Source organism: Zingiber officinale, chromosome 1A, assembly GCF_018446385.1.
Source record: "Zingiber officinale cultivar Zhangliang chromosome 1A, Zo_v1.1, whole genome shotgun sequence".
NCBI classification, from domain to species: domain Eukaryota; kingdom Viridiplantae; phylum Streptophyta; class Magnoliopsida; order Zingiberales; family Zingiberaceae; genus Zingiber; species Zingiber officinale.
Window position 1 is genome coordinate 99,685,118 of NC_055987.1, and position 14,008 is coordinate 99,699,125.

The window sequence follows — 14,008 nt, forward strand, 5'->3', positions numbered from 1 at the left end:
AAAAAAAACAGAAAGAACTAGAGATTCAGACAGATCTAGTAGCAGATACCACAGCAGCTATACAGCAGATCTGCCAGAGGATAGAGACAGCTCAGAGCCGTCAGAAGAGCTATGCTGATACACGACGCAGACCCCTAGAGTTTTCAGTTGGGGATACAGTTTTCCTCAGATTAGCTCCCATGAAGGGAGTCATGCGTTTTGGGAAGAAGGGCAAGCTAAGTCCCAGATATGTGGGACCATACCTTATCAACAGAAGAGTGGGTAAGGTAGCATATGAGCTAGAGCTACCCCAGGAAATGTCAGCTGTCCACAACGTATTTCATGTCTCTATGCTGAAGAAGCACACCCCAGATGCCACCCAGGTGATTGAGCCCCAGTCGGTACAGATCCGCGAAGACCTCAGCTATGATAGTCGGCCTATTCAGATAATAGACCGAGCAGTTAAGAAGTTGCGGAACAAGGAAGTACCATTAGTCAAAGTCATTTGGCACAGTCACACAGCAGAAGAGGCAACTTGGGAGACAGAAGCCAGCATGAGACAGAAGTACCCAGAATTATTCTAAGTTCGAGGATGAACTTTTTATAAGGTATGGGGAGTTGTAACACCCGAAAATTCTCAAATTATTTTTAGAAATATTCTATGATTTTTCTGGAATTTTTAGATATTTTTCCGAAATTTTTCGAGTAGCGGAAGTAGCAAAAATAAATAGAACCGCAAAATAGCTTAGGCGGGAATCGAACCCGAGACCTATGGTTTAGGGATAATGTTAGTAACCGGTTGAACCCAGCAGGGCCGTGCTGAAAGAAAGGAGAACCAAATATATTTATATTAGAGTTGGGTTCATTAAACCACTTAATATAAATAGGAAACTTAAAGAGGGTTTGGTTTATTTTAGATTTTGGTTCGGCAAAATCCCTCTCCTCTCAATCCCTCACGCCGGTGCCCCTCTTCCTCCTCCTTCTCACGGCACACCAAGCCCCAAGGGCCAAGGGAACTTCTTCTGGCGAGATCTTCGATACAAGGACGTTCCCCTTCGCGAGAAGAACACGTAGACGCGAGCGGATCGTCGAGAAGATCATCTCCACCGGAGTTCTAGCGAATAGAATCGTAAGAAATTACGAATAGGAGGTAAGAAACCCCTCACCTGCAGTATAATAGCTTCCGATTGAGTTTTATGCTTTAGTTAGGATGTATGCAGATTTTTATCGATATCTAGGGTGTATTTAACTCTCTTCGCAGATTAGGGGTTTAGTTGAGCACCTCTAGATGGGCCGGGCATGTCTTCCCTCTTCAGATAGGAGGTTGATGTTGTCGGGTGCCTAGAGGCGGTCTCCCTAATAGAGAGGAGAGTTAGGGCACACAAAGTGTTCGATAAAATAGCTAGTTTAGTAAAAATGCACCATATGCATCTTTAACAGCTCAGTTAGATACGTTAGAAGTATCTATTCAGTATTCTCAGTTTATTACAGCTTATATGGATCAGATATCCAATGGGTGGGCTCCCACAGTCGCCTCTAGGTTTAGATAACCTAGCTCTAGGTTAAGATAACCTAGAAACAATAGAATAAGCAAGTATTAGCTATTTCAGTGTTTTATTTTCAGTGGCACTGTACTGGATTAGATATCCATTGGGTTGGACTCCCACAGTCGTCCCTAGGTTTAGATAACCTAGTTAACCCTACTAAATTCGGGACTTGCAAACCCGAGTCTAGTTAGGGATGCGCGCATAGCAAGTAATATCTTGTAGAAAAAGATGATTATGTATTTTCACTTATTATGAATTAGTTTTCAAAACTCAAAATTAGTTATGTTAGTTGAGTTTAATTCAGTATCAGTTAGTTTCAGCTTAGCTCATTATATGTTCAGCCCAGTTTTTCTATGATTTGGGTATGATAGCTCTATGTTCAGTTCATGTTCACATGCTTTAGTTGATAGTATGCCATGGCTAGTTTTGATTGCTGTGTATTGTATGATATATGCCATGATTGTGTGCTTATATACCATGCCATGCTTAGTTTACTCGGTATATTCAGTATATGTTTTAAACAGCATGATTTTAAATCATATTTGCATCGTTGCATGTTTTTGTGAGGTAGATGGTTTCTTACTAAGTTTTTTAGCTTATAGATACTACTTTTCTTATACTGCAGATAAAGGTAAAGGAAAAGTGGACCAGTAGCGGAGGCTGGAGGTCAATGCAGATCAAGATGTGTGTGGCAGGAACTAGAATAAAAGATCCTCTAGGGATTTGCACCTACTATAGCATTTTACAGTTCATTAGTTCTAGTTTTCGTGTTTTATGCACTTTTGAAATGCTAGAATGTTTAACTCATGGAAGATTGGTTTAAGTTGTTAGTAATTATGTTAGAATACTAGTTTTTATGTCATCAGAATGTTCCTCATGTAGTGTATAACTCATATGTGAGATTTTAGCACGAACAAATGCTGAAGTCATAGTTCAGGGCTGAAATCAGAACTCTGATCGGTCTCCAGACCGATCAGGGCCTGGGCAGTGTCACTGGATCGGTCAGCCGACCGATCCAGACAGATACAGTAGGCTATTGTATCCTCCTGGATCGGTCAGCCGACCGATCCAACACGATACAGTAGTGTTCCAGAGAGTTTCGGGTGCCTGGATCGGTCTGCTGACCGATCCAGCCATACCTGGATCGGTCTGCCGACCGATCCAGTTGGGAACGGAACGACCGTAGCTCCGATCGATCTGTGGATTGATCGGCAAGTTCGGTAGGTAGTTGGGAAGTTTAGTTTATAGTCCCTAGCTCAGTTGGGATGTCCAGTTTCCCTCCCCTAGCATGTGTACAACTCCTAGGTACACCTTGAACATTCAGATTAGTTTTTTTCAAAGATAATAGTTAGCAAAATTTTAAATTAGATCAGCTTTCCGCACAGTATAGTTTAGCATTATTGTAGCGACCGGCCTTACAGCCAGTACCCAGAAGGGGAGTCGTTACAGGAACTACAGAAGAAAATCCTAGACGAGGCTCACAAGACTCCTTACGCGATGCATCCTGGCTCCACCAAAATGTACCAGGACTTGAAGGAACATTTTTGGTGGCCTGGGATGAAGAGAGACATCGCTCGATACGTCAGCACCTGCCTAACCTGTCAGAGGGTTAAAGCAGAACATCAGAGACCAGGAGGAGTTTTGCAGCCTATTCAGATTCCAGAATGGAAGTGGGAAGACATTTCTATGGATTTCATCGTGGGATTACCCAGAACCACGAATGGTTTTGATACCATCTGGGTAATAGTCGACAGATTGACTAAATCAGCCCACTTCTTAGCTATCAGGATATCCTACTTCATGGAACAGTTAGCTCAATTATATCTCAAGGAGATCGTTAGACTACATGGAGTCCCACGAACCATTATATCAGACAGAGATAGCAGATTCACATCACACTTCTGGGAGTGTGTACAGTCAGCTTTGGGCACGAAGTTGAAGTTTAGCACAGCCTTCCATCCTCAGACAGATGGACAGACGGAGCGGGTAAATCAGGTACTCGAAGATATGCTCCGAGCATGTGCCCTAGATTTCAAAGGAAGTTGGTGCAAATATCTGAGTCTAGCAGAATTTGCATACAACAACAGCTATCAAGCCACTATCGGCATGGCACCTTATGAGGCTCTCTATGGGCGGAGGTGTAGATCTCCAATCTGCTGGTATGAGAGTGGTGAACAGAAAGAACTAGAACTTCAGACAGATCTAGTGGCAGATACCACAGCAGCTATACAGCAGATCCGCCAGAGGATAGAGACAGCTCAGAGCCGCCAGAAAAGCTATGCTGATACACGGCGCAGACCTTTAGAGTTTTCAGTTGGGGATTCAGTGTTCCTCAGAGTAGCTCCCATGAAGGTAGTAATGCATTTTGGGAAGAAGGGCAAGCTAAGTCCCAGATATGTGGGACCATACCTTATCAGCAGAAGAGTGGGCAAAGTAGCATATGAGCTAGAGCTACCCCAGGAAATGTCAGCTATCCACAACGTATTTCATGTCTCTATGCTGAAGAAGCATATCCCAGATGTCACCCAGGTGATTGAGCCCCAGTCGGTACAGATCCGCGAAGACCTCAGCTATGACAGACGGCCTATTCAGATAATAGACCGAGCAGTTAAGAAATTGCGGAACAAGGAAGTACCATTAGTCAAGGTTATTTGGCACAGTCACACAGCAGAAGAGGCAACTTGGGAGACAGAAGCCAGCATGAGACAGAAGTACCCAGAATTATTCTAAGTTCGAGGACGAACTTTTTATAAGGTATGGGGGATTGTAACGCCCGAAAATTCTCAAAACTATTTTTAGAAATATTCTATGATTTTTCTGGGATTTTAGGATATTTTTACAGAATTTTTAGAGTAGCGGAAGTAGCAAAAACAAATAGAAAACGAAAACGACCTAAGCGGGAATTGAACCCGAGACCTATTGGATCCCACGACTTATAGATAGCTTTAGTAACCAAGTGAACCCAGCAGGGTCGTGCTGAAAAGAAAGGGAATCAATTATATTTATATTTGAGTTGGGCCGAATTACCCACTTAATATAAATAAAGATTTAAGTGAGGAATTGTTATTTTTCTTAAAAGAGGAAAACCTTTCCCTCACCCTAGTCATGCCGCCCTCTCCTTTTCTCCCTCACCTCTCGGCGCCAACCTCAAGAAACCTAGGGTTTCCGTCCCAAGGGCAAGGGGAACACCTTCCGGCGATATCTCGGCTACGAGAACGTTCCTCCCCGCGGGAAGAGCAAGTGGACGCTAGGAAATCGACGGAGGAAATCGTCTTCTCCGGAAATCTAGCGATTAGAATCGTAAGAAAATCTGAACAGGAGGTAAGAAACCCCTCACCTGCAGTATAATAGCTTTTTGTATGATAGAATACCTTTAAATTAGCTACATGTAGATTTTTCGACGCATAGGGTGTATTTAACCCTCCTCGCAGACTTAGGGATTTAGTTGAGCACCTCTATATGGGCCAGACACGTTTTCTCCTTTTAGTTGGAGATTCTAGATGTTGTCGGGTGCCTAGAGGTGATCTCCCTAATAGAGAGGCGAGTTGGAGCACACTAGGTGTTCGATGAAATGCTTAGCTCAGTAAAATGCTACAGTAAGCATTTTTAATAGCTCAGTAAATGCAATAGAAGCATTTAAATAGTTTAGTTAGTCTTGCTACAGCTTATATGGGACTACGGTCCAATGGGTGGGCACCCACAGTCGCCTCTAGGTTCAGATAACCTAGTAAAAGCAAGATAAATTAATTAGCTATAATTCAGTATTTTATTTTCAGTAGGGGCACTGTACAGGATTAGATATCCATTGGGCTGGCCTCCCACAGTCGGTCCCTAGGTTCAGATAACCTAGTAAACCTTACTAAATTCGGGACTTGCAACCCCGGGTCTAGTTAAGGATGCGCGCACAGCATGTACAGTTGTCGGGCCCATTAGCAATATGATTATATATTTTAATCTATTACCTTATTAGCTTTCCAAAACTCACAAAGATCAATTATGTTAGATGAGTTTGAATTCAGCTCTAGTTTAGCTCAGTTTATGTTCACTCAGTTTTTCTTTATTGATACTCATGATAGTTTATGACTAGCTCTGTATGTCATGCTTTAGTGTTCATGTTTAGTGATTTTAGTATGCCATGTTTAGTAAGTTTAACATATGTTTAATAGCATGTTTTTAAAAGTCATAAATGCATCGTATGCATGTTTTAGTGAGGTAGATGGTTTCTTACTAAGCGAAAGCTTATAGATACTTTATTTTCCATATACTGCAGATAAAGGTAAAGGAAAGATGGACTAGAGGAGGCTGGAGGGCAATGCTACGAAGATGTGTGTGGGCAGGAACTTGGAATAGAGATCTTAGGGAATTTTAGCAAGCTTATTTAAGCACTAGAACCTTTTTGCTTATCGATATTTTGTACTTCAGTATCTTAAATGTTATGAATTAGTTAATCATGCATCCTGTCAAGTTTAGAACACTATTTTGTGATGTTAGAATATTGTGTATTTGGTTTAGAATTGTTATAAGTGATTTTGGCACGAACAAGTGCTGAAATCAGACCTTTGGTCGAAATCAGAAACTCGAATCCATCAGTTGATCGATTCGAGGGTTCCCAATCGATCATCTGATCGATTGGGCAAATTGTTCCGCGAACAGTAGGCTTCTGGATCGATCAGCCGATCAATCCAGCACTTTCTGTCGCGAACAGAAGGCTCTGGGATCGATCACGGGATCGATTGGCCAGTCTGGATCGATCAGCCGATCGATCCAGAATATCATCCCGAGCACAGTAGCGTGCTGGATCGATCACTGGATCGATCCAACCTATGTTCCGTATACAGTAGCCAGCTAGATTGATCACTGGATCGATCCGACCATTCCAATCGATCCGTGGATCGATTGGGAGGCCTGATATTAGCTAGAAACCCTTAGTTAAGTTCCTTGACCATTGGGGGATTAATATATGTCATGAATAGCTTAGATTACACCTCTTAGCACATGTAGAATAAATAAATGACAATAGTTTAGCAAAATTTTGATTAGTACAGCTTCTGCATCTAGATTTAATGATGGTCATGGATTAGTTAGTACAGCATAATGTGACGCTCAGCCTCACAGCCTAGTTAGTAGGAGGCGGGGCGTTACACGAAAAGGACTCGGAAATGATCGAGGAGGATCCAATTGAGGATCTTATAGAGAATCCTGAAGCTGTCTTGCCTAAGATTACCCTAAATGAGTTTAGGCTGAAAGAGATAATGTTGGCCACTACACTAATGTCTGTCCTAGTGGGAGTGGTAGTATCCTATCTAGTTTACTAGAGTTCTGTTATTGTTATTTTCATTATGTGTGAACAATATTAGTCCATTTCGTTCATGTCAGTCAGTTATATGTTAACAATATACAACATAATTTTATATTAATGGCATGTTCATTTATTTATGCTGTTTACTTGACATGATGCATGATTAGTTCATTTTTATTAAATGATCCATTTATTTAATTAAAGTAATCATGATTTATTAAATCATCAGTTCATTTAATTAAAGAAATTATGATATTATAAATGATTAGTTCATTAGTTGAGATGTATGTAATAGAATGGATCAATATTGATTTGATTGATCATATGAATTATAAATGAAAATATTGTTGTCACTTGATTTTGCAAACCAACTCAAATTAATATTGAGTCAATCATAAATTGCATGCATATGAATTACACTGAATATTAAATAATGTGTTTATTTATGATAGATTATGACAACCAAAAATATTATATCTAAACTCAACAAGGGTGAAAAACTTAATGGGGATAACTATAAGATTTGGCACCTTAGGAAACAATATGTACTTGAGGAACAAGAAGTTTTGGAGGTTGTAAATCAGATTATGGTAGAAACTGTAGATGGTCCCACTGCACAATATAGATGAGATCTTAATGCCTATAAGGCATGTAAGAAAAAGGACTTCACTGTAAACGGCATATTGATTAGTTCAATGGTAGACGACCTAGCTTTTGAGTATGAGTCGTATCTTTTGGCTCATGTAGTTTGGGTAGCCCTTAAAGAAAAATACAGTGGAGTAAGTCTGAGCAAGCTTCGACAGCTGACAATCAAGTTTGACAGCTACAAGAAGCATCTGAATGTATCAATGGTTCAACACCTCAGGGAGATGTCGAGCATGATTCGGGAGCTTAGAACTGTTAGCCTTGAGTTGACCGATGAACAATAGGTTCAAACAGTTATTTGTTCATTTCTAGATTCTTGGGAGACCATGAAGCAGACCATAACTCACAGTGAGAGTATTAAGACTTTCACTGACATATCACGCTATGTAGAATTGAAGGCGTAGAGAGTTGAATCCGCAATGATTTTTGGACAAGCCTATGTGGCTGTAGGTTCTGTTGGATCATCTGGATCTATGAAAAAGAAATAGTTCAAGAAAAAGAAGGGAAAGAAGAGGGAAGCTGCTACTGTGGGACAGGGCCCAATCAAGAAGATAGTAAAGAAGATTGGGAAAAAAAATCTAAAAACAAGTTGACTTGTTTTAACTACGGCAAGAAGGGTCACTTCGCTCGGGAGTGCACTGAGCCAAAAAGGGTAAATCCAAGTGTGTTTTATTTTCTTGAGTATTTTGTTGCTAGCTCAGTGTTGTTAGCTGATTTTTTCCTTTGTGGATTATAGATTCAGGAGCAACCAACCATGTAGCTCGAGAGAGAGTTACATTTGTTGAGTACTGTTGGGTACCTGCTGACAACAAGTGGATCTATGTGGGAAATAATACAAGAGTTGAAGTTAAAGGAGTCGACACTTGGAAACTCAACGTCCGTGGTGGTAGTGTTTTGTTTCTACATGATGTCCTGTATGCTCCTAAAATTAGAAGAAATCTTGTTTCAGTTACATGTCTTCTTGTTTTAGGGTATTGTATTAATTTTTATAGTCGGTGTGTTAAACTTAATATTGACTCAGTGTCAATCGGACATGGTTTTTTAACAAATGGTTTTATGATTCTTGATGTAGAACCAGATGTCAATTATACTATTGATGGTTATTTTTCAAACATTGCTCTAACTAGTGATACAGATATAACTGATGAGATTTGGCATGCTAGATTAGGACACATAGGACAAGAACGTATGAATCGGTTAGCTAGAGAGGGTCTAATGGGCACTCGAGCTAAGATTTGTTGGGACCTTGATGTTCACTAGAGGGGGGGGGGGGTGAATAGCATCTAACCCAAATTGTGACTTCCTACGATTGTTAGTGCACAGCGGAAATACAAAACAAATCTAACAAATAGAAAGCTAAACCTAGAGGCAATAACCAAGAAAATCAAACCTCTAACACGTTTATGTAACGTGGTTCAGAGATCACTTACTCCTACTCCACGGGTGTCCGTAAGGTGGACGATCCCGATTCGTCGGTGGATGACACCCCGAAAACCTTCGGCTAGCTCAAACCTCCTTCTCGGTGGAGAAACCTCACCACAACCTTGATCTAAACACTCTTAGATCACAAAAAGAGCTTAGAGGCTTTGGAAGACTACTAATAGGGGTTAACTACCTCTATTTCATCAACCTTAACCAAGATCCCAAGGCTTGGTTATATAGGTCACAGGTTAGAAAATCCTGCGTACCAGTCGACTGCCAAAACAATCAGTCGACTACCCTCGTATGGAAATTAGACCGTTACATCCCAACAGCTCGATACCAGTCGATTGGTAAAAGTATCAGTCGACTACTCCACACTGGCAGAGCGAATAGAAGCATTCTGTTCGCTCCCAGTCGACTACCTAGTTGACTACACCAGTCGACTGATGAAACCACCAATTGACTGCTACAGTAATGCTATAGTACTGCTACAGTAAAACATAATTCTAGGATTTTACCCTCGAGTACATTCACTCAACACTCGTCCTCGCCCGACCAACCTAGACCTAGCCTTCTAGCCTCCTCCATCAGTCTTGCATCCCTTGGATGCCTCCCCATCCTTCACGTCTTGCCTTCTGAATCTTCTATTGACCTTGTCATTGTTGTCGGGTCTTCCTTTGCCAAGAGGTCGTGCCTCCGGGACTTCATCCATTGCAAGTCACACTTGGACTTACGTTGCCAAGACTACATACTTGGACTTACACCGTCAAGACTCATCCTTGGACTTTTATCCTTTGCCAAGATCACACTTGGACTTTCCTTGTTGTACCTGTATCCAGCACACTCACAATGCATACCAAATACAACAATAAACCTAACTTAAACTTTTGCCCAAACATCAAAACCTAGGGTACCCAGATTGTTCCAACAAGATTCACTTGTCCATATGTGAGCATTGTCTTGTTGGAAAAGTAAGTAGGAATCAATTTGGTAAGACTATTAGATCTGTATCAACATTGAAGTTAATTCATTTGAATATTTATGGTCCAATGAATGTGAAGGCTAGACATGAAACTTCCTATTTCATTACATTTATTGATGATTTCTCTCTGTTCGGTCATGTGTATTTGATTTCTCACAAATATGAAGCATTGGATTATTTAATTCGTTATATGAACAAAGTTGAGAATCAAATGAAATGTAAAGTTAAATACTTTACGCATTGATCGTAGAGGAGAATATTTGTCTAATATGTTCAAGATAATATGTAATGATATAGGGATTATATGACAGCTGACTATCCCTAGAACTCCATAGTATAATGGGGTAGCTGAAAAAAGAAATAGGATTCTTCTTAAAATGGTTAGGTCTATGATGACACAAGCTAATTTGTCAATCTCTTGTTAGGGAAATGCATTATTAACTACAGTCTATATACTTAACAAAGTGCGTTCAAAGTCAGTTCCATCTACCCCATATAAACGTTGGACAAACAGAAAACAGATTTGAGTAATCTGAGATCCTAGGGGTCAACTACTTATGTTTATGATAGTTCTCACAAGTATGGAAAACTGGAATCTAGGGGTAAGAAATGTATCTTTATAAGATATCATGAGACCTCCAAAGGTTATGTTTTTATAGATGAGCAACTAGATGGAACCATCTCCAAAATAGACTCAAGAGATGCGACTTTTCTCGAAACAGAGTTCCCAATCAGAGATGATGTTGATAAAAATGTTCCTCTATTTAAGGAGGATGAGATATTATCAACAAGAAAGATGTCAAAAGGGATACCTGAGTCTAGTCAATCGAGTGGGAGTGATATGCTGAGTCATGAGTTGACTTCTCAACAGCCAAATTTATGAAGAAGTGTTCATAAGATCAAACCTAAGAAGAGGTTTGATATTGAGAATGAGGCATTGGTTACACTTCCAATTGAAAACGACGAACCTCAATCCATTGAGGAAGCATTGGGATGTAGAGTTAGAGAAAAATGAAAAGCTGCAATGGTTGAAGAAATAGAGTCCATGATTCAGTATCATGTTTGAGACTTAATCGATCTTCCTCCTGGCCGAAGGGCTATTGGGAATAAGTGAATTCTCAAAACAAAGAGGAAAACTGATGGATCGATTAACAGATACAAAGCTTGTTTAGTTGTAAAAGGATATATCCAAATGGAGGGTATTGACTTTGAAGAGACATTTTATCCCGTAGTGAAATTTGTGTCAATACAAGTTATTTTGGCCTTTGTGACACATTATGACTTGGAATTACATGAAATGGATGTAAAAACCTCTTTCCTTAATGGTGATTTTCATAAAGAAATCTATATGGTTCAGCCTGAAAGTTTCATTGTTGAAGGTCAAGAGCAGAAAGTATGTAGACTTAGAAAATCTATATATGGGCTAAAGCAAGTGTCAAGACAATGGAACATAAGATTTAACGAAGTCGTTTTATCTTATGATTTCAAGATGATCAATCAGGATTATTGTGTTTTCCTGAAAAGGGAAAAAGGAAAGTATGCTATTTTATCATTATATGTTGATGATATGCTGATAGCTGGAAATGACATAGGATATGTGAATGAAGTCAAGAAGTGACTGTCATTACAATTTGATATAATGGATATGAGAGAAGCTGAATACATCTTAGGAGTGAAGATCATAAGAGATCGTCCTAAAAGACTTTTGGGTCTGTCACAAGAGTCTTATATAAATAAGATGTTATATCATTTTAGCATGTCAAATTGCAACATAGAACATATACCTATTGTGAAAGGTACTATTTTTACCAAGAGTATGTGCCCTAAAACTCCAAAAGGAATGGCTAAGATGAATAAAAAATCATATGCCAGTGCTATTGATAGTTTGATGTACACTATGTTATGTTTACGTCCCGATATCAGCTATGTTGTGGGTTTGGTCAATCGCTTCCAGTCAAACTCAGGACAGAGACACTGGAAGGCGGTGAAAAGGATATTCAGATATCTGAAGGTGATAATAGATTATTGTCTCTATTTTCAAGGATCAGATATGAGTCTGAAAGGCTATTCAGATGTAGATTGGGTTGGGGTTTTGGATGATAGAAAATCCACATCATGCTATGCATTCTTACTAAATGGTGGCACCATCTCTTAGAATAGAAAGAAACAAGTTTGTATAGCTTTGTCGACTATGAAAGCTGAATATGTGGCATGTTCAGCAGTTGTACAATAAGTAGTCTGATTGAGAAGATTTCTGAAACATCTGAAAATTACTGAGAATAGTGGGAGTCCAGTAACTATCTATTGTGACAATCAAGCTGTAATAACTTTTTCCAATGATCCCAAATATTACATCAAAGGTAAGCATATAGAAATTAAATATAATTTTGTGAGGGATATTGTGGCTAAAAGAAAAGTAATTCTTGAGTATGTCTCTACATGTGTTATGCTTACAGATCCTTCTACTAAGCCAATGACTAAAGTGTCATTTAAAGAACATGTATAGTCTTTGGGGTTTCGTAGAATGTAATTATATTGAAATAACAATCAGACTTTGTGATTTGATTATGTCATTTGTCATAATTTATTCAGTGTATATGTTGTATTTATTACATTCATATAAGATCTTGGTGAGCATATTGGCAGGCTGAGATTGGTCCACTCACATGAGCAATCATCTCTATTTGTTAAGTACAAATAGAGGTAAGACCATTACTTATGGAATAGCTTATGTAGCTGAAATTAGAGACAGATCCATAAATTGAGGTCGTCTTATTAATTGTGTCAAGATGAGATAATTTATGTGTTAATAATGATTGATGTAAATGAATACACCATTTATTAAATCTGTTGAAGGCCTGATTAGAATTCATATGTTAAATTCAGAATTAGACATTAGGAATGTCTAGATCAAAATCTAATACGATGTTAAATTTGAAGACAACATGCGCTCTTTTTAGTAAGGAGAATAACATCGTAACATGTGATTCATACCACATGTGATATTACGACAATAAAGGTAGTAGGATAATGGATCCCTATTTCTCTACTATGTGAGACCTTTGAGATTATATGTTAATCTCAATTTTTTTACCTTAGTGACTATTTAACTATTTACTTGAAGTTCTAATCAGTGTCTTCTACTTTAGCATGTATCCTATCCTATGTATGATTCGGTCTATGGAACATAACTAGGAAAGCGACTGATTAGTATGAATAGATTCTATCTAAAAAGTAAGATTAAATATATTTATATCATTAGATGTTATTCACTGGTCGCCCCATTTCTGTTATATATAGAAATGAATGTGAAATTAGATATGGAACATGCTCTTAACATAATAATCATTATAAGGGATTAGAGATGTTCATATTGATGTAAATGGAAATTATTTAATTTGGGTAAATAACAAGATATGAATATTTCCAAGTGTAACGACGATCCTTCTTACTACTACTCTCTAAGGGCGACCGTTACCTAACTACTACTCTACTTACTAGTGTCACTTATGCTAATATTAGCAACACTTAGATTTATCACGGCTCCATAGGAAGTCCTACCACAAAATTTCGACAGAGTCTCCCCTGTACCGGTGACTAAATCAACCATACAGACACTATATACACAGCCACAGGCGGCTGGAACATACTTTTTCACAACCACGCAGTATAATAACACAATAAGAAGAAGGAAACTACTCTAACAATAGCAAACAACTATATCACTCCAACAATAGGACCCAACTACAAGTGCGGAATAACTTAATTACAATCTCAACTCATAATAACATTTAAAGAAAACTAGAACATAAACTGAAACTCTAAACAGGTAAGTCCTGAACATTTGCTAGCAAACTCTGGTTCTCTCCATAGTCCAGTCATCACACACCTTCATCACCACCACCTTGTCGCCTTCCTTTCATACTTTAGCTTTTCCTTTATCTACAGTAGGAGGAAAAATAGATCTATAAGCGAAACGCTTAGTAAGTACTATACTATCTCACAAAAACTCGAAGTGCATAAAAATGCAAATGATACTGAAACTGAAATGCTAAAAGAAAAGCTACATGTACTCATCTAATAGCAAGGTACTCAAATAAATTGCATACTCATGATATACCAGAATAAAGCTGA